General features: G+C 41.9%; 1 protein-coding gene across 17 annotated transcripts in view; it reads right to left on the reverse strand.

Moving 5' to 3' along the window:
- LOC146398906 (uncharacterized) overlaps positions 1–22,198 on the reverse strand; it is a 130,349-nt gene that overhangs the window by 25,427 nt on the left and 82,724 nt on the right. For 16 of the 17 annotated variants that reach the window (XM_084980783.1, XM_084980775.1, XM_084980770.1 and 13 more), the window contains exons 6-8: positions 20,053–20,188; positions 15,314–15,434; positions 9,571–9,654 (exon numbers count right to left, since the gene is read on the reverse strand). The gene's annotated coding sequence lies outside the window, so the exon portion shown is untranslated. The remainder of the gene's footprint in view (positions 1–9,570; positions 9,655–15,313; positions 15,435–20,052; positions 20,189–22,198) is intronic. The other variant, XM_084980779.1, reaches the window with a different exon arrangement.

The raw sequence follows: 22,198 nt of genomic DNA on the forward strand, positions 1-22,198 counted from the left end.
TTGTGGCCCAACACACACCTCTCCACTCACAGAGTGGCAGTTGGACCGCAGGACCCCGTGGGTATCATCCTATTGCTGTGGCAACCAGTCAAGGCCTGGAACTTTCAGAGGGAAGGCAACTCTGCCCCCTCTGGGCCCACCTGCTCTGTCTAGACAAATGTGTCTTTCTACGGACAGGGATGGCAGTGCAGGGTCAACATGTTGTCTCAAAAAATGCATCCCAGAACCACACAGTGTTACTCTCTGCTTGAGAACACAAGACAGGTGAGAGAAAAAGACCCACATTCCAAATAGACCAGATACAGACAATAATTAAAGAGTGAGGAAGAACCAAACAGGAGAAGGCCTTTCCATGGGAAGGGGGCTTTATGGCTCAGGGAGAATGTCTCCTGTCACGTTCCCTGATCTGCACATCATGCCACTTTAGAGGAAGAGGGTTCAAAACAGGGGCTCGAACCCCTATCTTCCAGTGGACAGCACTGAAACTTAGAGCATCTTCTCAAGAGTCGCGCCAATCATGTGTGAGCAGATCTGGGACAAGAGTGCAGTTGGTTCCCTCAGGTCACACATCCCCCTGAACCACTGAAGCCTGCTTGGCGCTGAGATCATGCCCTGGACTCTTGCTTGAATCCAGAACTCCACTTTCTCTCTCTCTCTCTCTCTCTCTCTCTCTCTCTCTCTGTAGAATCCTGCTGCCCCCAAGATGTCCTGGGGTGATCCTGGAGAACATATCAGAGCCAGGAGAGCAGTCCAATTCTTTACCCAACATTTTGCCTCTATCTTCTGACCCACAACCCAAAATACAAACATTCATCCAAAAAGAGCTCCTCTGGAGGACTAGACAAACCCCAACTCGGCCCATCCTCCCCCAATCTTCCCTTGGCAGCCCTTCACAGTGACCAGCTGACCACCTCATGTGAACAGCGGTCTGCTTGGATCCCCAATTTGACTCAGGGATCAAAACACCTTCAAGTTCACATGACGGCTCTAGCAAGAATCAGCTTTCCTGCGGCAGACCACACCTGGATGATCAAGTCCTGTGGACTCACTGGGGAGGTGGCCATCCGGATGAGTGCCTGCTGGGGGGCGGGGTTAGGAAAGGAAATCTGTGACTCTCCAGGTCTCACTGACGTTGCATCAGAGCACCAGTCTGAGCAACCTTGACGAAGGTCTGGCTGACAATGGGCCAGAGTGCAAGTCTTCTGTCACCCAAACCCACTCTATACTCTGGACACTCCTCATCCTTCTCTAGACCTGAGAGTGGCAGGGACAGTGCTCCTCCTAGAGAGACCCCCTCCAGACCTCAGCTTGAAGACCCCACCCTGGGTCTCTCTGAGGATCACCAGAGAGACCTTCCTTCCTTTCCTTACCCAATGTTCACCCCACTAACCTGCTGGCACTGGCCCTTGTCACCACACTACCAGCTAACACCCAAAGAGCCAGTGGGCTAGTCCTCATCAACCCGGGGAAATCCAACCTGAAAAATCCCCGTTTCTTGCTCCATCGAAATTCCTCTGCCTTTGGACTGCTAGCATGTGCATTAAGACATCGACATGTACACTGAGAAGAGTGGCGCTGTAACGTCCCTCTTTTGAATGTCTACTGCAGGGCTGACAGCGAGGGCCTCGTGCTTCGAAAAAGGCAGAGGGGCATGTTTGCCGTCTCTGTGCTCTGGGAGAACGTGTTTCAAACTGCCACGAGACACGAGTCTTTTCTCACATTTAGGAAAATACTTGAGGCAGTTGGCTCACTCGGAGCATTAAGATATACCTTAGTCATACAGCAAGCCTGTATAACAGACCTATGGCTTGAGAGACTGATGAGACTGGTGGCAATGGAGATAAAGATGGAGATAATATGTTTAGTCAAAATGAACCACCCATCTGAGGAAACAGCCTTTAGAACAGTAGCAACATACCTCCGCAACAACAGCTAAGGTTGCCCATCGTCTGACACTTGAGCAGTGAAGGGGAGAGCCTCCCAGCTGTGGCCAACACACACGTCTCTTCTCACAGACTGGCAGTTGAACCACAAGGCTCCGTGGGCAGCATTCCATTGCCGTGGAAACTGGTCAGAGGCCTGGAACTTTCAGAGGGAAGGCAACTCTGCCCCCTCTGGGTCCACCTGCTCTATATAGCCTAGTGGCCGTTTCCCTGGACAGGGTCAACATTTTATTTCAAAAACTGCATCCTACAATCAAACAGTATTACTCTCTGTTTTGAAAAGACATTACTGGAGAGAAAAAGACCTCCCCAAATATAATGGGTCTTCAACGTTTAGGGGAATTGCAAAATCCTACCATGGTGAGATTTAAAAGGGCTCCCATTTTTTGATGGAAATACCATTTCCACTCATTTCTGGTAGTTGAGGCACCAGACATTTTTACACTCCATAGGTAACATTTGTCCAGAAGAAAAGGAGTAGTTATAGAAATTAAATTGTAAAATGCCACACACTAAGCATATGTTCATCAAGTTGCAAAAGTCTTCACTCAATGACCGTGTGTAGAATTTTTCTCTGGATGCAACAATCTGTACACTTCATTATCTTTCCACTGGTTCTTCATTAACAGTGTCCCTGTCATTGTATACGTACAAAACTTACTATGCCTTGAACAGTTAGGAAACAAGGACTCACCCTACTTTCAACAGTGGGTTGCCTTAAAACACATATCTCATAATTTTCTAAGCAACAAACTTTAGCTAACTCAAAGTTCTAGGATGAAATGTATTCTTCTCAAAATTCAACCCCTCATCACACCAGTGCCTGGGACAGTGTCATGAAATCTGGCTCGAGAGCAAACTGAGCACCAGCCCACATGGAACATGAGACAATTCCTGGAGAAAACTGAGAGCACTGCAATATTTCAAGCCAAGCAGGGAGGGTGTAAGGTATGGGAGGCTGTGAGAGACAACTCTGCCATGGCTGATTCCCCCCAAGTATCTAAAATTGAGAGACCAAATGCATCGCTCTTCTGATAGGACAACAAGGGAGATGGGAGTCCTCTTTTCCTCCCTGTATCTATGAGTCTGTTACTCTTTGGTGTGTTTGATCATTGGTTTTGGGTATTAGACTGCACAAATCAGGGACATCACATAGTATCCTGATTTGTCTGACTGTGGCCTTCAGCATAATACTTTCTAGGCTCACCCAAGGTGCAGCAAATGGCAAGAGGCCACTCTCTTTTCTGGCCGAATACCACTGCACTGCATATGGACACCACATCTTCTTGACTCATCCCTCAGTGGACACAGGCTGCTGCCATGACCTGGCTGGTCTACACATTATCACTCGCTGTTGTGAAAAGAAGTTATGTGAGAGAAAAAGTCTAAGGGACACTTCAGTGGACAGAGCTGCTCCTATCTTTTCAAATTAGGATGTTCGTTTTCATCAGAAGCCCTAGCAATGGATTTGCTGAATCTTATGAGAGTTTTGGTTCCGTTTTTTTTGGATGAAATTCCACAATTAAGATACACTACTGAGGTTCTCATCAAACAATACATCCTACCTCATTTTACCTCATGTGGTAGTTCATGGCGGTATTCCTTTTCTTTTCTTTACTACTGGATTCTATACAGGTAGAAAAATTCTCAGGGAACATGTTTTTAAACATGACCCTTAGGCATACTTTGCTGTAAGTAGGAATGAATTCTTCAAAGGGACACATATTTAACTTAAATTTATTTAAAAAGCAAACTTCAGGAGTTCCCGTCATGGCTCAGTGGTTAACAAATCCGACTAGGAACCATGAGGTTGTGGGTATGGTCCCTGGCCTTGCTCAGTGGGTTAATGATCTGGCGTTGTCATGAGCTGTGGTGTAGGTTGCAGATGTGCCTCGGATCCCGTGCTGCTGTGGCTCTGGCGTAGGCCAGGGGCTACAGCTCTGATGAGACCCCTAGCCTGTGAACCTCCATATGCTGTGGGAGTGGCCCAAAGAAATAGCATAAAGACAAAAAAAGAAATCCTATTTTTCACCTTCATATTCAGTCCCACAGAGGAAAACATGAACACACAGCCCCCTGACTCTCTGAGAAAAGGAAGCTGACCTGCTCAGCACTGGAGCTCATTCGCGGGTGCATCTCCATGGCTAGGAGGGAAATGGGCTCTGAGAAACAGCCTCCCCTTCCTGCTGACTGAGAGGAACCCCATTCCCACACTTCTGCTTGGCAAGGGCTGGTGTGTGTATAAGTATGGCAGTTGTGGACATGCTGCTCAGCTGTGGCTGTAGCAACACTGTCTGAAGCAAGGGAAAGGGAAGAAAGCAACCCAGAGAGGCTGCAAAGCCTTCCTGAGGACCAGGGCCCTAGATCGCCCCCCTTAGTCCACATGGGAGAAAAGCCAGCTCTGGAACAATGGAGGAACTATGTTCGAAATTAAACATCAGGACACAAGGGCTTTCAAGCAGAGAGAACATGAAAAAATCAGGGCTTCGCACCCACCGCAGCTAGGCACCTTGTGTCCCAGACCGGTGCTTCCCCACTTCCCAGCAAAGAGAATCACAGCTGGGCCCCCACCACAACAGGAGGGTTCACACAGACCACAGAGGAGACACTCCTTGAGTGCCTGGCTCTTGTGGCCAAGTGGGATGGCGCCTCTGGGCCCTACAGGACAGCTCCCAAGTATATCCTCTCCTTCAAGACTGGGAGAGATGGCAAATGGACCTAATGCATGGAAACACACACAGAAAATTAGGCAAAATGAAACACAGGGATATCTTTCTAAAAAAAAAACAAAACAAACACAAGGCAAAATCACAGAATAAGAACAAAATGAAGTGGAAATAAGCCATCGACCTGAGAAAGAGTCAGAAGTCATGGACATAAAGATGCTTACTGAACTCAGAAGAAGGAATGAACACAAAGAGATCTTCAATGAAGAGACAGGAAGCAGAGGAAAGAACCAAAGAGAAGTTATTAATGAACTGAAAAACACACTCGAGGGCTTTGACAGCAGACTGGATGAAGGAGAATTAATCAGAGACCTGCCTGACAAAACAATGGAACTCAATCAGATAGAGAGGCAAAATGAAAAAAGAATTTTTAAAAAATTAGGCTACTTTAAAGGACCTATGGGATACCATCAAGCAGAATAACATTTGCATTACAGGGGTGGTTCCAGAAGAAGAGAAAGAGAACAGAACAGAAAAATTAATGGAAGAAATAATGCCTAAAATCTTCCATCATCTGGGAAGGGAAACAGAACTTGCTTGGCTGTGGTGTAGGCCTGCAGCTCTAGCTCTGATTAGACCCCTAACCTGGGAACCTCTGTATGATGTGGGTGCATTCCTAAAACTAAAACCGAAAAACAAAAAGGGTAAAAACCATATGATTATTTCCATAGATGCAAAGAAACCCATGAGATAAACTTCTACATCCACTTATGTTAAAGTCTCAACAAAGCAAGTATAAAGGGAATGGACCTCAATAAAGGCCATCAACTGCAAACCTACAGCTAACATTCCACTCAACTGTGACAAGCTGAACGCTTTTTCTCCTCTAAGATGATGAACAAGAGAAGGATGCCCACTCTTGCCCCTTTTATTCCACATAGGATTTGAAGTCCTACTAACAATTAGACAAGAAAAAGAAATAAAAGGAATCTGAATCATAAATGAAAAAAGTAAAAGTGTCCTTTTTGCCAATTACATGATACTATAATAGAAAATCCTACATACTCTAGCAAAAAACTGTTTGAATGAATACATTCAGTTATGTTTCAGTTTACATAATCAACGTACATATCAGTGGCATTTCTATACAATAATAACAAAACATCAAAAAGAGAAACAGGCGTTTCTGTCATGGTTCAATGGTTAAAAAACACAACAGTACCCATGAGGACACAGGTTCAATCCCTGGCCTTGCTCAGTGGGTGAAGGATCCTGTGTTGCCTTGAGCTGTGGTGTAGTTGCAGATGCAGCTCAGACCCCATGTGGCTGTGGTGTAGGCTGGTAGCTACAGCTCTGATTCAACCCCTAACCTGGAAACTTGTACATGCTGCAAGTGCAGCCCTAAAAACAAACAAAACAAAACAAAACCCCAAGAAGAGAAACAGACACGGAGTTCCTGTTGTGGCTCAGTGGTTAACGCATCTGACTAGGGACCATGCTGTTGTGGGTTCGATCCCTAGCCTCGCTCAGTGGGTTGAGGATCCTGAATTGCTGTGGCTCTGGTGTAGGCCCACAGCTACAGCTCTGATTAGACCCCTAGCCTGGGAACCTCCACAGAACAGATAAAAAGACAAAAAAAAAAAAAAAGAAAGAAAGAAATAGACAAGATGGCAGAGTAGGAGGACTCAAGCTCCCCTCCTCTCATGAAAACACCAAAATTACAACTATGTGCTGAATGACCATCAACAAAATAGACTGGAAACTACCAAGAACAAGATATCCTACACCCAAAGGCAATAAGGAGCCACACTGAGACAGCAGGAGGTGCTCATTCATGGTAGAAGTAATCCCATACCCCCTGCATGGGCAGCCCACAAACTGGAAAAGAACTCTATTTCAGAGGCTTTCCCACAGGAGACTTCTGAACCCCACAGCAGGTGCCTAAGCCAGGGAGTCTGGCACGGGAAGGAGGAGCCTCTGGGACACATGACATTGAAGGCCAGTGAGGCTTGTGTGCAAGAGCTCCACAGGACTGGGGGAGACAGAAACTCCACTCCTGGAGGGTGCACACAGGCTTTCATGTGCACTGGGTCCCAGGGCTAAGCAGGCACTCAAGAAGAATCTGGGTCAGAATGACCTGGCCAATCATGGAGGGTCTCCTGGGAAAGGAGGGGGTGACTGGGAAACACTGTAGGGCAGGACAGTCTAGGCAGAGGTCCCAGGAATAGTTGTTGGCATGAGCTCCCCTGGAGGTGGCCCTTTTGGAACAATCTGGTCCCACAAGTTAGGGCTGAGAAGCCCCAGGCCAAACAACAAACAGGCTGGGAACACAGACCCACTGATCAACAAACAGGTACCTAAAGTGCTCCACATCACACCCACAGACAAAGGTCCACCCCCTAGAGGGACAAGGCTCAGCTCCACCTACCAGTGGGCAGGCACCTGTCCCTCCCATCAGGAAGCTGGCCATAAACGCCTCTATTTTACCTACAAGAAGGCAGACACTAGAAGCAAGACAGGCTACACACCTCTAACCTACAAAAAGGAGATCATGCAAAAAGCATACAAAATGAGAAGGCAGAGAAATATGAACCAGATGAAGGAACAAGACAACCCCCACACCCACCTCCATGCAAAATGACTTTAGAATAATGATTGTGAAGAGGATCCAAGAGCTCAGACAAAAACTGGAGGCAAAGATCAACACATTACAAGAAAGACTAAACAAAGACATAGAAGATTTAAAACAGAAACAAACCAAAAAATCGTATTTATGATTGCATCAAAAATAAAGTACCTAGGAGTTCCCGTCAAGGCCCAGTGGTTAAGGAATCTGACTAGGAACCATGAGGTTGCAGGTTTGGTCCCTGCCCTTGCTCAGTGGGTTAACGATCTGGCGTTGCCATGAGCTGTGGTGTAGATTGCAGCCGCGGCTCAAATCCCGCATTGCTGTGGCTCTGGCATAGGCCGGTGGCTACAGTTCCGATTCGACCCCTAGCCTGGGAACCTCCATATGCCGTGGGAGCCGCCCAAAGAGATAGCAAAAAAAAAAAATAATAATAATAAAATAAAATAAATAAATAAATAGATAAAAATAAATAAAACGAAAGTAAAAGAAAAAACTAAAGTACCTAGAGATAAATTTAACCAGGCAAGGTAAAGACTTGTACACTCTAAACTATATGCTGTTGAGGAAAGAAATTAAAGGCACAAATTAATGGAAAGATATTTCATGTTTATGAGTGAATTCACATCATTCAAATGTCCAGATTACCAAAAGCAACAGAGACTCAATGCACTCTCCACCAAAATCCCAACTGCACATTGCACAGACCTAGGAGAAACCCTTCTAAAATTTGTATGGAACCACAATAGATCCCCATCAGCTACAACCATCTTGAGAAAGAGCAGCAAAGCTGGAAGGATTACATTTCCTGATTTCAAACTACACTACAAAGCTATAGATAGCAAAACAGATCAGGACTGGCACAAAAACAAAACAGACAGACCAGTGAAACAACACTGACAGCCCAGAAGGAAAACCAACACAGACACAGACAAGTCATTTCCAACAAAGGACCACAGAGCATACAATGGACAAGGGACAGTTTCTTCAATCAATGGTGCTGGAAGAACTGCACAGGCACATGCAAGGAATGGAACGAGACCCCTACCTTACAACACATCCCCAAATTAAAATGGACTAAAGACTCAAATGGAAGAAATGAAACCATACAATGTCTAGGAGAAAACATAGGTGGTAAGCACATGGACATCTGTCTGCTTACACTTGGCTCTGACCTCAAAGGCAAGTGATAGAAAGGGAAAATTAAACCAGCGGAATGGAGTTCCCATTGTGGCGCAGTGGTTAACGGATCTGACTAGGAACCATGAGGTCGTGGGTTTGATCCCTGGCCTTGCTCAGTGGGTTAAGGATCTGGCGTTGCTGTGAGCTGTGGTGTAGGTCGCAGACACGGCTCAGATCTGGCATTGCTGTGGCTGTGGTGTGGGCCAGCGGCTAGAGCTCCGATTCAACCCCTAGCCTGGGAACTTCCATATGCCCCAAGAGCGGCCCAAGAACGTGGCAAAAATACAAAAAATCTGCTATTGTTACTACGGTGCCATGGGGCGCTGCTGGTTCCGTCCCTTACCTGGGAACTTCTGTGTGCCTTGGGTGTGGCACAAAACAAACAAAAAACAAACAAACAAAAAACTGGGGCAGAGGATCTGAATAGACATTTTCCAAAGAAAACAGAAAATGGCCAACAGGCTTATGACAAGAGGTTAAACCACACTAATGGAACTACAAACCAAAACCACAATAATGTTTCAACCTCATCCCTTAGAGAATGGTTATTATAAACACACACACACACAAGCAATAAATGTTGGAGAGCATGTGGAGAAAAAGGAACATTACTGGTGCAGCCACAGTGGAAAACAGCATGAGATTGCTCAAAAAATTAAAATCAGAACTACAGTGTGACCCAGCAATTCCACTTCTGGCAATTTATCGAAAACACTCGCTTGACGATCATACGCACCTCTATTTCATCACAACAGAGTTACAATCACCAGGACAAGAAAACAACCCAAGCATCTACAGAAGGATGAGCCAAGAAAGATGTGGTATATATCCATCTGCATTTCAGGGAAACATGGAATACTTTTGAGTAGGTCTCAAATATTGCATGAGGCATCCGTATACTTAAAATATATCTGTTGTTTATCTGAAATGCCAATGTAACTGGGCCTATCTTGTTCTTATCTGTTAAACCTGGGGACAGTCCAATGAACGTGAATGAGAATGGTCAGGGCAGAGATCATCACAGGGTGTCTGGGCTGCTGTGAGGAAAGACTTCAGAGAGCTGGGAAGACAACTGAGTCTTAAGCCGAGAACTCTGTGGGCTCTTCCACTCCTTGCAGAAATTCACAACACACCATCATTACTTGTGACTTACCTTTTGGATGGATCCATGTTTTGTCTGCAGAATAGATCCTAGGTTGCTTGAAGACAGGAACGAGGTGTGTGTTCCCCACTCCACCTAGGACCAACAGGCACACCAAAGGCATGTTAGTAAATCACCGCAGGAACTGAGTCAAAGGGTTTTATCTTCCCAAAGAGTAAAACCATTCTGTTTGGGAAATCACTGTTAACGGCTATTTTCTTTCTTTCAACAATGCAGCCAAGAATCCAGTCTGGAGTTTTTGCAGGCAAATTAGTAATACAGACATGCATTGTCTGTGGTGCAGTAAGTGTCCATGGTAGTGATGTCATGGGCACATTTCAGGTTTTTGAAAGTTGGATGTAGGAGATGGGATTAAGATGGCGGAAGAGGACTGGAGCTCAACTTCTCTCCTAAAAACAACAGAAGTCACGACTAAAGGCTGAGCAATCTTCACCCAAATGGACCAGAAACCTTCAAAAAGACATCCTACTCCGGAAGAGAAAGAGGAGGCCACATCAAGAGGTAGGAGGGATGATTTTGTGATACAAACAACCCCATACCTCCCAGGTGGGAAGCCCCCCAGACTGGAAACTAACTGGTTCACAGAGACCTACAGGAGTGAGAGTTCTGAGCCCCACATCAAATCCTCACATGCAGGGATCTGGCACTGGGAGAAAGAGCCCCAGAGCATCTGGCATTGAAGGCCAGTGGGGCATGTGTGCAGGAACTCCACGGGACTGGGGGAAAAGGAGACCCCACTCTTAAAAGGCGCACACAGACTTTCACGTGCACCGAGTCCCAGGGCAAAGCAAAGTCTCCATAGGAATCTGGTCAAAACTGAATGCAGTTCTTGGAGAACATCCTGGGAAAACAGGGGTGAATGTGGCTTGTTGCGAGGGAGGGACATTGGGAACAAAGCTCTCAGGAATATTCAGCAGCATGCCTTTCTCTGGAGGGTGGCCATTTTGGCAAAATCTGGCCCCACCAGTCAGTGCTGAGAAGCCCCAGGGCAAACAGCAATCCAGGTAGGATCACAGCCCCATCCCTCAGTAAACAAGCTGCCTAAAGAACCCTCAGGCACACAGACACCTCTAATCCCATCCAGAGACAAAGCCCCACCCACTAGAGGGAGGAGAATCAGAATCAGCCCCACGAACCGGTGGGCAGGCATCAGCCCTTCCCATCAGGAAGCCTACAGCAAGGCTCCATACCAACCTCAGCCACAAGGGGGGCAGACACCAGAAGGAACAGAGGCTACAATTCTATTCCCTGTCAAAAGGTCACTGCACCAAAAACCTATAAAAATGAAAAGACAGAGAACTATAACTCTGATGAGGGAGAAAGGAAAACCCCCAGAATATCAGCTAAGTGATGAGGAGAGTCTCAGCCTCTAGGAAAAAACTTTAGACTGTTGATGCTGAAGATGATGCAAGACATTGGAAATAAACTGGAGGCAAAGATGGGTAGTTAACAGGAAACACTGAGCAAAGAGATACAAGATATAAAACTCAAACAAGAAGAGATGCAAAATACAACAACTGAAATAAAAAATTCACGAGGAGCAGCTAACAGCAGGATACAGGAGGCAGAAGAATGAATAAACGAGGTGGAGGACAGATTAGTAGAAATTATGGGGGAGAGAGGACAAGATGGCAGAGGAGTAGGGGGACACGCTCACCCTTTCCCACAAACACAACAAAAAAAGCACATCTACAGAATAAATGACTTGCACAGAACAGCAACCAATCGCTGGCAGAGGAACCTAAACTCCAGTAACGGCAAGAAGTTCGTGACATTACTGGGCAGATCGGGAGAAAAGAGGAGAGTGAGAGAAGGTGAATCCGAGCGGGATGGGCGCTCCCGAAAGGGAACTGAGGAGGAGAAAGGGATCCCGCACGCTGGAAAGTCACCTCCACGGGGGGAAGATCAAACGAACCAGAGAAATCTCCAGATGCAGAGAAGAGAATAGCAGTAAGTTGGAGTACGGAAAAACCCATCAAGAACCCAACGGACAATCTGAACTATGGGCACAGTCACCAAAAATTGAGATGCCTGGGTGGGGGCTGGGCACCAAGACCTCGGCTCCAGAGGTTAGTCCCAGGGCTGGGGGGGCAGGGCGGAGCGGAAACTGCTTGGAAGTCTAGAAACTTTTTGACCGGGCAGAGACTGCCTGGGAGACTAGAAAACAAAACTGTGGCAGAGGGAGGGAGCAATACTCTAGGGGCGGGGAAGTGGAAAGCTGCATCAGAGGGAACCTGGGAGAAGAGCCTGGTCTGCGCCCGTGCTGGGGAGGGGAGAAAAGAAGGGGTGGGTCCCCATAGAATACCCCCCACACCACAGCAAGCTTACAGGCCCACTAGCTAGCAGAAAGCTGCGCTTCCCAGTGCTTCCCCCCCACCCCCACCACCCCCTATGCTCTCGCTGGACCTGGGGCTACCTGCCATCCAGGAGGGCTGGCCTCAACAATTGCCTGAAGCCTACCACCACAGGGGCTGTCCCTGCACAGGCCTGCTTGCCCTTTGGAGGGGCTACACTTCCGCAGAGCAGCACCAATCACCACCAGCCCCCGAGAAAAGGCCTGCAGCCCAGAAAAGCTAGAACAAGCCTAGCCAGGCTGTGAATAAGTCTGCCTAATTCTCAGATGGTTTTTCTGAGACGGGCTGCCCTGGGGAGGAGCCTCTTGGATTTCCAGCGGCCCTGCTACCCGCCCAAGGCCCCAGGGGGTGCCAAGCTCTAGAGGATCAGCTGCATACCATCACCAGCCCTCAGAAAATATTCCACGGCAGTGACAAGGCAAACACTGCCCGGCCACTGAGGGTACAACTCCACCAGGAAAAAGAAAACAACAAGCAAGATGAAGAAGCTGAGAAACCACCCCCAGTCAAACCAACAGGAGAACTCACCTCAAACAGTCAACAATGAAACAGATCTCTGCAGACTGACAGACCTGGAGTTCAAAAGAGAAATAGGGAAAATACTGAAGGAATTAAGAGAAGATATGAACAGTAACGCAGATACCCTCAGAAAGGAACTAGAAAATATAAGGAGGAGCCATGAGAAACTAGAACATTCATTTGCAGAGACGCAAACTGAACTAATGGCAGTAAAAACCAGAATGAATAATGCAGAAGAACAAATCAGTGATATGGAAGATAGAATAATGGAAATCACTCAATCCGGTCAACAGACAGAAAACCGAATCAAAAAACTGGAAAGCAATATAAGAGACCTATGGGATAATAGAAAGCTGGCCAATCTACGCATAATAGGAATTCCAGAAGGAGTAGAAAATGATAAGGGGATGGAAAATATATTTGAAGAAATTATCGATGGAAACTTCCCAAATCTAAAGGATACTGGGTCCAAGATACAAGAAGCACAGAGGGCCCCAAACAAACTGAACCCAAACAGACCCACACCAACACACATCATAATAAAGATGGCAAAAGTTAGTGATAAAGAGAGGATCCTAAAGGCAGCAAGAGAAAAACAGAATGTTACCCACAAGGGAACCCCCATAAGAATATCAGCTGATATCTCTACAGAAACACTACAGGCCAGGAGGGAATGGCAAGAGATATTTAAAGTGCTAAAAGGAAAAAATATGCAATCTAGAATACTCTATCCAGCAAGAATATCATTTAAAATAGAAGGGGAAATAAAAATTTTTCCCAACAAACGAAAACTTAAAGAATACAGCAACACAAAACCCAGGTTAAAGGAAATTTTGAAAGAGCTTCTCTAAACCAAAAAGAAAGGAAGGAAAGGGAAGAAAAAAGAAGAGAAAAAAAAAAGAAGAAGAGAAAGAACTAGGACTGAGGAAAACGCAATCAGAGAGCCGTCACTCAAATAAGGCAGCATACAGATTATATAAGAAAAAAGAAAGCTTTATAGTTCTATGCCAAACTTCACAAAGAAAATATGTGTCATTGTGTGGCACATATTATATGGTAACAGTACTCACGTACCTTTCTGTAAATTTGGGAGAAGTAAGCTATGGAAATGTAGTTGTGTCATTTGTGAACAATGAAATTATAATTAAAAAATACATTCCTATTTTCCATCCAAAGTTTATTTATATTTCATTGGCTAATTCTAAACTTGGCGTGTAAGCTGTTCCAGGGTGAAACAGAAAAACGTAATGAAAGATGAGCCCAAGTCTCACAAAAATAGAAGAGTTTTACTTGATAACATTCCAAAAGATATGAATTCTAATTTGGTTTAGTATTGCAACCACTGTCCAAATCAAATAGTAGTAGTCCAAGACCTCTATGAAGTGCATTTATTAAAAACTGAATGTTAGTGTATTATTACTCTGAAGTTGTGACAACCCATTATCCTTGGAAGTCACTGAAACATGCATCAAAGATACAAACAGGCTTCTTAGAAGAAGGAGTTAAGGCATTTTTGGCTGAACACTCAGCACAGAAGATATTTCCACATTGTCTGCAGTGATGCTGTAAACAACAACAACAAAAAAAAAACATTTTCAAGCATAAAAACTATACCAAAATTATGAGACTACAAGAATAGGCCAACTGCACTTTGAAAGTATACTATTTCAAGGTTTATTTAATAACAAATCTCAATGCTGATTTAATCCTTTGATTAATTTGAATGCTTACTAGTTATATACTACACTAAAAATTTCAATATGAGATTGATCTTAGAATTTTCAAAAAACCATGCGAGGTATTTTTAAAGTGTTAATAAAACAGTCCTATCAGGTGAAAAACTATTTCTACTTGCCAAATATTTCAGGCATCATTTCTACAATCAGAATATAAATTTGAAACATCACATGATGGTATTATTTAAAATGATTTTTTTAATCTCTGCTTTTTCTTCCTTTAAAATAACTCAATGATGATAAAATGTATGAGTTTAATAATGATGCTGTGGTTCAGAAAATGATTATTCTAGAAAGTGAATCAGTAGGAAGGCAACAAATGAATTTAAAGTTAAAATATATGCTAATCAGAAACTAGACTGCATAAATTTAATTGTTCTACGTAGTTATAAGTTAAAGTTAATAAATGGCAAAACTTTTAAAGTCTATCAAATGCAGGACAATTCTGATGGTTAAAACAGTCAACTGTGGAATAAAATCCCATCTCACTGTGACTGAAAAGCCTTTCCCACAGGTGCTTCAGCTCTGTACTTCATTGTCGTTAGCCCACTTTCTATTCAGTGTTTGTGTAGGTCTGATCTATTTTAAAAAGTTTCAGCACATTATAATATTCCACACTTTTAAGAATGATTGGTGCCCAAGTTTTCAAATGGATAACATTTTGAAAATCAGAAATAATTTGGTCATCTTCCATTATCAAAAAGTGCTACAATCTTAAGTCTGAATGACAATAAAGCAAAGCAAATTTTCTCTCTCAAAAGCACTGGAAATTTCTAACCTTTGGTAATTTCCCATTTATTCTAACCCTAGGGAGCAATCCTTCCTTGAGACTCCAAGCATATATATTCAGATCACTTCTTTAACACACAGCAACTCATTCATGCCTTTGTGTTCTTGACTTCTCCTAATACTGACAATTCATGAATGACATGTCTCTATAATCCTTGGAATCCCTGAAGTCTTTAAATCTTGTATTTAATTACCTATAACACCTACAATATTATTACACAGACAGCAGCCATTTAAAAGTATGTATATATGAGATTTTTTAATGTTCAAAATATGCTTTTTACTAAGAGGTAAATTCTAGACTAAAAAACTGCTGCACATCACCAGGCGACTTACCTGAAGGGACTGATTCTCTTTGCCCAGCTCCTGCACTGCTGCAGTTTTATTATCCAGCTTTCTTTGCAACTCTAGTACTTTGGTTTGAAGCTTTTCTATTTTACCTTCTCCTTTAAGACACCTAGAACAAATCACAAAAACATTAAAAAAATAATTAAAGACCCCCCAACACAGATAATGAACTACTTTAGCAGTCTGAAGCATAATACATGAATTTCAACCATCTGTTGTAATGAGTAGTTTCTAAATGGCTACTTAAATACCTGTTGGAGCACTATTCTCAAGACTTCAGTTTTTTTCAATGTGCAATATGTAAGTCTTTATCACTTAGAATGGAAATAAATTATTTTTATTAGACATCAGTCACCTTTCTGGTAGTGCCCTTCTTTCATCATGATTATTCTGAACTGTTGCTTCCAATACCATGATTTTTCCCTCTAAGTCATCCATCTGCTTTTTTTTTTTTTTTTCTTTTCTAGAGCCACACCTCGCAGCATATGGAGGGCCAAAGCCACAGCAACGGGGGATCCCAGCTGCATTTGCGGCCTACAACACAGCTCATGGCAACGCCGGATGCTTAACCCACTGAGCAAGGCCAGGGATCGAACCCACAACCTCATGGTTCCTAGTCAGATTCGTTAACCACTGAGCCACGACGGGAACTCCCCCATCTGCTTCTTGAGCTCACTGACTCACTGCTGACTGGACTGCCACTCCTTCTTTACAGTGCCCAGGTTTTCATTTAATGCAGCTATCTGCATGGTATGTTTAGCCTAGTTTTCCTCATGCTTCTGCACTGCTACTTCTTTTTCTTTTCTTTCAGAATGCTGAGAATAGGAAAAACGGTGAGTAAAAAAAATCTATTACAAAAATAAAGTAAAAAAAATAAATTTGTCGAATTTAAAATACCAGCTGCATAACTACTACTACTTCTTTGGGAAAGAAGACACTAGTAGAATGGATTCCACAAATATCTGTGTATTTTGAACTGGCTTAAAGGCCACAATGCTGAAATGATGTTCAGCAGGTTTCTTATAAAATCAAGCTGAAGTAAATCAATTTAAGATTTTCCTTTTTTCCACTACAGCAGAAGAATAACCATAATCAGGGATAGCAAGGTGCCCTGGAGATAAAGCTCGACTTTTCTTATGTCTTAAATTACACATGCATCCCTTGGTCTCCATCAACATGCCAAAAACACAATACTTCAAATCACTGTGTGAACCTGAAATTGCAATTCAATGAAAACATTCCACAGTCAAGTTATCTGGGGCTATTTGGACCTCATTCACTAGAGGAAAGCCAGATGCTTCCCATTTGGCACACGCAAGTTAGGGAGGGGAAAGTAGACTTTTGGTCACACAATTGGTCATCACAATTCCCAACTGAAATCTCCACTTCCCCTTATCAGCATTCACTGTGACCAAAAAAATGAGTTCAATATAACTAACGTTCATGCCATCTACCGCAGACTACATAGTTAGAGGTTAGTTTGTTTTACTGGCACTAAAAGGTTTTGTTTTTTTTTTAATTATGTTCTACTGAACTTTCACTTACATAAGCCAAAAATTATATTTCCTATCACATGTCAGCTATTTAAGTCAATCAGATCAGTCTTAAATTGAACAGTAAAGTGTCAGTTGAGCACTTGAATTATAACTTTTAAGTAGAAAAATCCTCTCTCACTGAATTAATTTACAAAATCAATTACAAAACCTCCCATTGTACTGTACAGCAAAGGGAACTATATCTAATCTTGGGATAGAACATGATGGATGATACTACAGGAAGAGGAATGTGTATATATGGATGACTGGGTCACTTTGCTGTACAGCAGCAATTGGCACATGATTAGGAATGAACTGTACCTTAAAAAAAAAATAAAAAAACACACCTCCCACCATTAACTTACTGACCAGTTTAGCTCCCTTCTCCATAAATTCTTTCCTCAGTTCAACTTCTTCCTTTTTCATCTGCTTTTTTTCCCACTGTACAGCAAGGGGATCAAGTTATCCTTACATGTATACATTACAATTACATTTTTCCCCACCCTTTCTTCTGTGGCAACATGAGTATCTAGACAAAGTTCTCAATGCTATTCAGCAGGATCTCCTTGTAAATCTGTTCTAAGTTGTGTCTGATAAGCCCAAGCTCCCGATCCCTTCCACTCCGTCCCCCTCCCATCAGGCAGCCACAAGTCCCTTCTCCAAGTCCATGATTTTCTTTTCTGAGGAGATGTTCATTTGTGCTGGATATTCGATTCCAGTTATAAGTGATGTCATATGGTATTTGTCTTTGTCTTTCTGGCTCACTTCACTCAGGATGAGATTCTCTAGTTCCATCCATGTTGCTGCCAATGGCATTATGTCGTTCGTTTTTATGGCTGAGTAGTATTCCATTGTGTATATATACCACCTAAATTCCACCTTCAGTGAAATGGTTCTTTGGGGCACTACTACACAATCTTCTCAGTCCTAACAAATTTGCTACTCCTTGCCCCAAACAAAAAAAAAAAGAGATTTAAGTATTTTAGGAAGAAAAACAATTATAAAAACAGAATCTCTTAAAATCTTAATTCTAAACTTAGATATTTTGAAGTTTGCTATCTATAACTCTTTTATTTTTTGTCTTTTTGCCTTTTCTAAGGCCACTCCTGCAGCATATGGAGGTTCCCAGGCCAGGGGTCTAATCAGAGCTGTAGCCACCCACCTGCACCACAGCCACAGCAACACAGGATCTGAGCCACATCTGTGACCTACACCACAGCTCACGGCAATGACGGATCGAGGCCAGGGATTGAACCCACAAACTCGTGGTTCCTAGTTGGATTTGTTAACCACTGAGCAATGATGGGAACGCACATAATTCTTTTAATTGATAGCTTTCTTGATTAGCATCTCAATAAAATCTAAATTTTTAGGGTTACTTCTCATTATTTAGTCATCTGAAAACAGAAGTAACAGTTTCAATATATGTATAGATATTCTGCAACACAAAAGCACTGAGAGCAAGAATATTTGTCAAAAATAACAAAACAATGGTTCCTGGCATAAAGTATGTTTTTTTTTTTCTTTTTATGGCTGCACCCACATCATATGGAAGTTCCCAGGCCAGGGATTGAATCTGAGCTGCAGTTGTGACCTAAGCCAAGGCAATTCCCACTGCTCTTGGAATCAAACCTGACACCTCTGCAGCAACCCGAGCCATTGCAGTTTGATTCCTAACCCACTGGGCTATGGTGGGGACTCCCACAAAGTATGTTCTTAATAAATAAATGTGTGTGTGTGTATATATATACACTTTTTTTTAACAAGCACTAAAAAATACAGAGGAAAAACAATGATTATCTTCACATATCTTTATGCTTTCTTGCTTGTGAGACTTAGGTTCTTCACTCAATTTAGCAATTTATTTTTCTTGTCCACATTTAATTTCCTCAATCTCTGCCAATTTAGATTTTTCATTTACTAGTTCTTTTTCAGTGACTATAGAAAAATAACTTATTAAAAAAATAATTTTAACTACTTAACTGAAAATTAACAAAAATGACTGCTACTGTTTATGACTGTCTCTGCCCCTTTAACCTAAGTTAACTTGAGCAAATTACCTACCTTCTCTTGTTCCTGTGTCCTTGTTTATACAATATGAACAATAATAATGTTATAAGGACTAAATAGTTAATACTATAAAGTAAATAGTGTCTGGCCAAACTTGAGCTAAAACACCTTCTTATGCTTATTAATATTATTACTCTCACTATCTTTACATAAGGCACCTAAAGAGGAGAACTATATGTCTAATCTAATCTCTATACCACATAGCTCCTTTTAATCCTCATTTTATAGGTAAAGGGACAAAGGCTTAGAAAAGTTCAATAATCTATTAGAAGTAGAACCAAAACTAAAACAAGAGCTGCATGATCTCATGCCCTTGTAATTAAAGGCCTGTAAACTATAGTTCTGTCAGAATTTTCTAAACTTGTGGCATAAGTCATAAATTTCATTCCAGCTTCACCGGTCCCATCCCCACAAAAACATCCCCCTAGTTTTTAGTTGAAGATAATTTCCAGGAACTGCACAATTAACAGATATACATACAAGTGCGCACACACACACACACACACACACACAAATATCTTCATAAATTGTACACTTAAGAATATTCTATCCACTGATGGAAATACATGATCTCAGTTATGAAACCAAAAATCAAATGTTTCTTAGAATCTGCATTTATCTTTTATATAGAAATATAACTGATCATTATGTGTACTGGTCATATAACCAGTACTTTCAACTTTATAACTTAGCATCATTTATATAAAATAAACCCACACTTCCTCTTAGAAAAAAGCTGGTTATTAATATTAAGAATTCTTAACACACTCAATTATTCCTAGACCTTTCATACCTGATTTCTATATCCAGAGGATAACATGTTATATGAGAAATAATTGAGGAGCTATAGTATCTTTTTTTGAATAACCAAGGGTCTATGATATAAAAAAACAGACTCCTTTGTATAACTAAAAAGAGCAATAAGAAATGGCAAGGAAGCTGTAAAGAATAACCTCCTAGGATTAGAATTACAGTCACCAAGAGTCTCTTATTTATAACCTTGATGCCCATCTTAGCTGTTGAATATAAGGTGATGCCTTTACTGGTTAAGAGGTTTGACTAGATGATCTCTATGGCCATTGTAACTCTGAAGATTCTAGATTTAGTTAGAAAATAAAATACCTTTTCTTTCTGAACATCTTGTAGTGGTTTCTACTGCTCCTTCAACTGCTCTTCTTTCTTGGCTGAATCTTGCTCCAAAGAAGTCCTGGCAGTCTTCAGTTCTCGAATCAGTTTATTTTGGTTTCCAATTTGATTCCTGTTTGAAATCAAGCCCTCCTATGCTAGAGAAAGCGTCTCTTTCACAGACTTATAAAAAAATTTCCCCAGATTATTATATGTCATTGTTTAGTAAATTTCTATAGAAACATAACAGTTAACATATGCACAGTAGAAAGCAGTACACTCTAAAAAGATAGTATGTTATGCCCTTGAGCAAGATAATATACAAACTCCAAAATGCCTGTGGTTTAAATAGCTGCCTATAACATTGTAAACTCTCACAAAAACCTAATGACTAAATCTTTTAAAATCAAGCTCAAAATCTGTGCTACTATTTTCTGAAGATGCCAAGACATACTCTTCGACTTTGCCTCTAAATATTCATTTGTGTCATTCAGCAATACACTGCTATATATTCCTTTTCCTGGCTGCAGGCCAGGATATTTTCATCTGCTCAGGATCTTTTTACGTTGGAGAACTCCTTCTCTCATTTAGTGGTTTTACTGGGGCTACTTTAACCCACTGACTCCCACCAGAATAAGCAAATTCCTGAGTAGAACAAATACCAAACCTGATCCTGGAATACCCTAAACACATAGTAGTGTAGCCACAAAGGAATTTCTGCATTATTCTGTGGTAGCTTTTTTTGGTCCAAAAATTTTTCTTTTTTCAAAATAAAATTTTAGAAATTTTAGTTGTTACTTATTCTTGATATCTGATGAAATGATATAAGGAATAGTATTAGGCTAACAAGGTTTATATTTAATTTTAAACTTACTATCCTAGAATTCTCACTTCATTCACGGTACAAAATCTATAGTTAAATTCCATTTCTATGAACTTTCTTGACAAGAAAGAATAACCTACAGCATGGCCAATTTGGAATACCCAGTCACAAACTTTAGTATTTCATTAATAATCCAGCAGATGGGGCTAAAGGCGTAGATCAAGCCAGCCGGACTTGCATTTCACTGGTGTCCAGATACACCACATGCCCACAGATGGCACCCCTGACTTGGGTGTCATGTTACATGGTTCTGAACTTCTTCCTTTTCTCTCTTGTACACAAGATTATTTAACAAATACGATGCTGTGTGGGAGAAATTGACAGAACACTAAACCAACTATAATGGAAAAAATAAGAATCATAAAATTGAAAAAATCACGGAAGCAAAAGAATGGCCAATAACCATCCTTTATTCTGACCTATAAATTTGATTTGAATGTTCCTAGGAATTCCTTTTATTAAGTAGTTCAGATAACTTCTCACTTTGGAAGGAATTAAATGTCAATACTTCTATTAAAAAAAAATTTAGTGAAATGATGGTAAAAGAATCATGAATCAGAAGAGCTGAGATCCAGTCACAGTTCTGTTATTGTGCAAACATTAGGCCTGTCACCAGCCAAGCAGGGCTTCAGTCTCACAGGCAGAAGGAAGCTTTGGAAGAAAGATCTATTCATGGCCTCTCAGCAGTTGTAAAACTCCATGGCAGCCTTAGCCCTCTGTCTTTCTCTTCTTCCCATATTTACATTTGCATTCTTTCAGGTATAAAATTAGAACAAGACATAGCATTTTAGACAAAAATAGTTGGCTTAATGAAAAAATACTGATTTAAAAGATCTAAGACTTGTTGTTATTCTCATGCGTAAATAACATACATATGAAGAAAAAGTGTGATTTCTGTAGATCTTTTACAGTCAGTCTTTAGATATCATCTTCTCTGTCACCAAATAGTCCTTCCAGTTCATCTGCATTTCCCATCCTTCCTCCTACCAGCTCAAGCCACCATCATCTTCACTTGGACTATGGCACAGTCTCCTCTGTCTCATCCCCACATTCACCCAGGTTCCCCTACAATCCATCCTTATCCTGCTGCCAGTTATTGGCCTAAATAAAATACAAATCCTTGCAAATCCTCCTTCTTTTAGGATAAAGTCCAAACTCTTCCACCAACCCTCCCCAACTTTCAATAGTGTTCTAAAGGGAAAAAAAATAGTAATTTAAAGCTACTTAGAGAATACAGCAAGTAAGATGCTTTCTAAATGT

This window comes from Sus scrofa, chromosome 10, assembly GCF_054392235.1.
Source record: "Sus scrofa isolate SSC_HxYL_T2T_F1_AM1 chromosome 10, Sscrofa_HxYL_maternal_Yorkshire_Landrace_v2.0, whole genome shotgun sequence".
NCBI lineage: Eukaryota > Metazoa > Chordata > Mammalia > Artiodactyla > Suidae > Sus > Sus scrofa.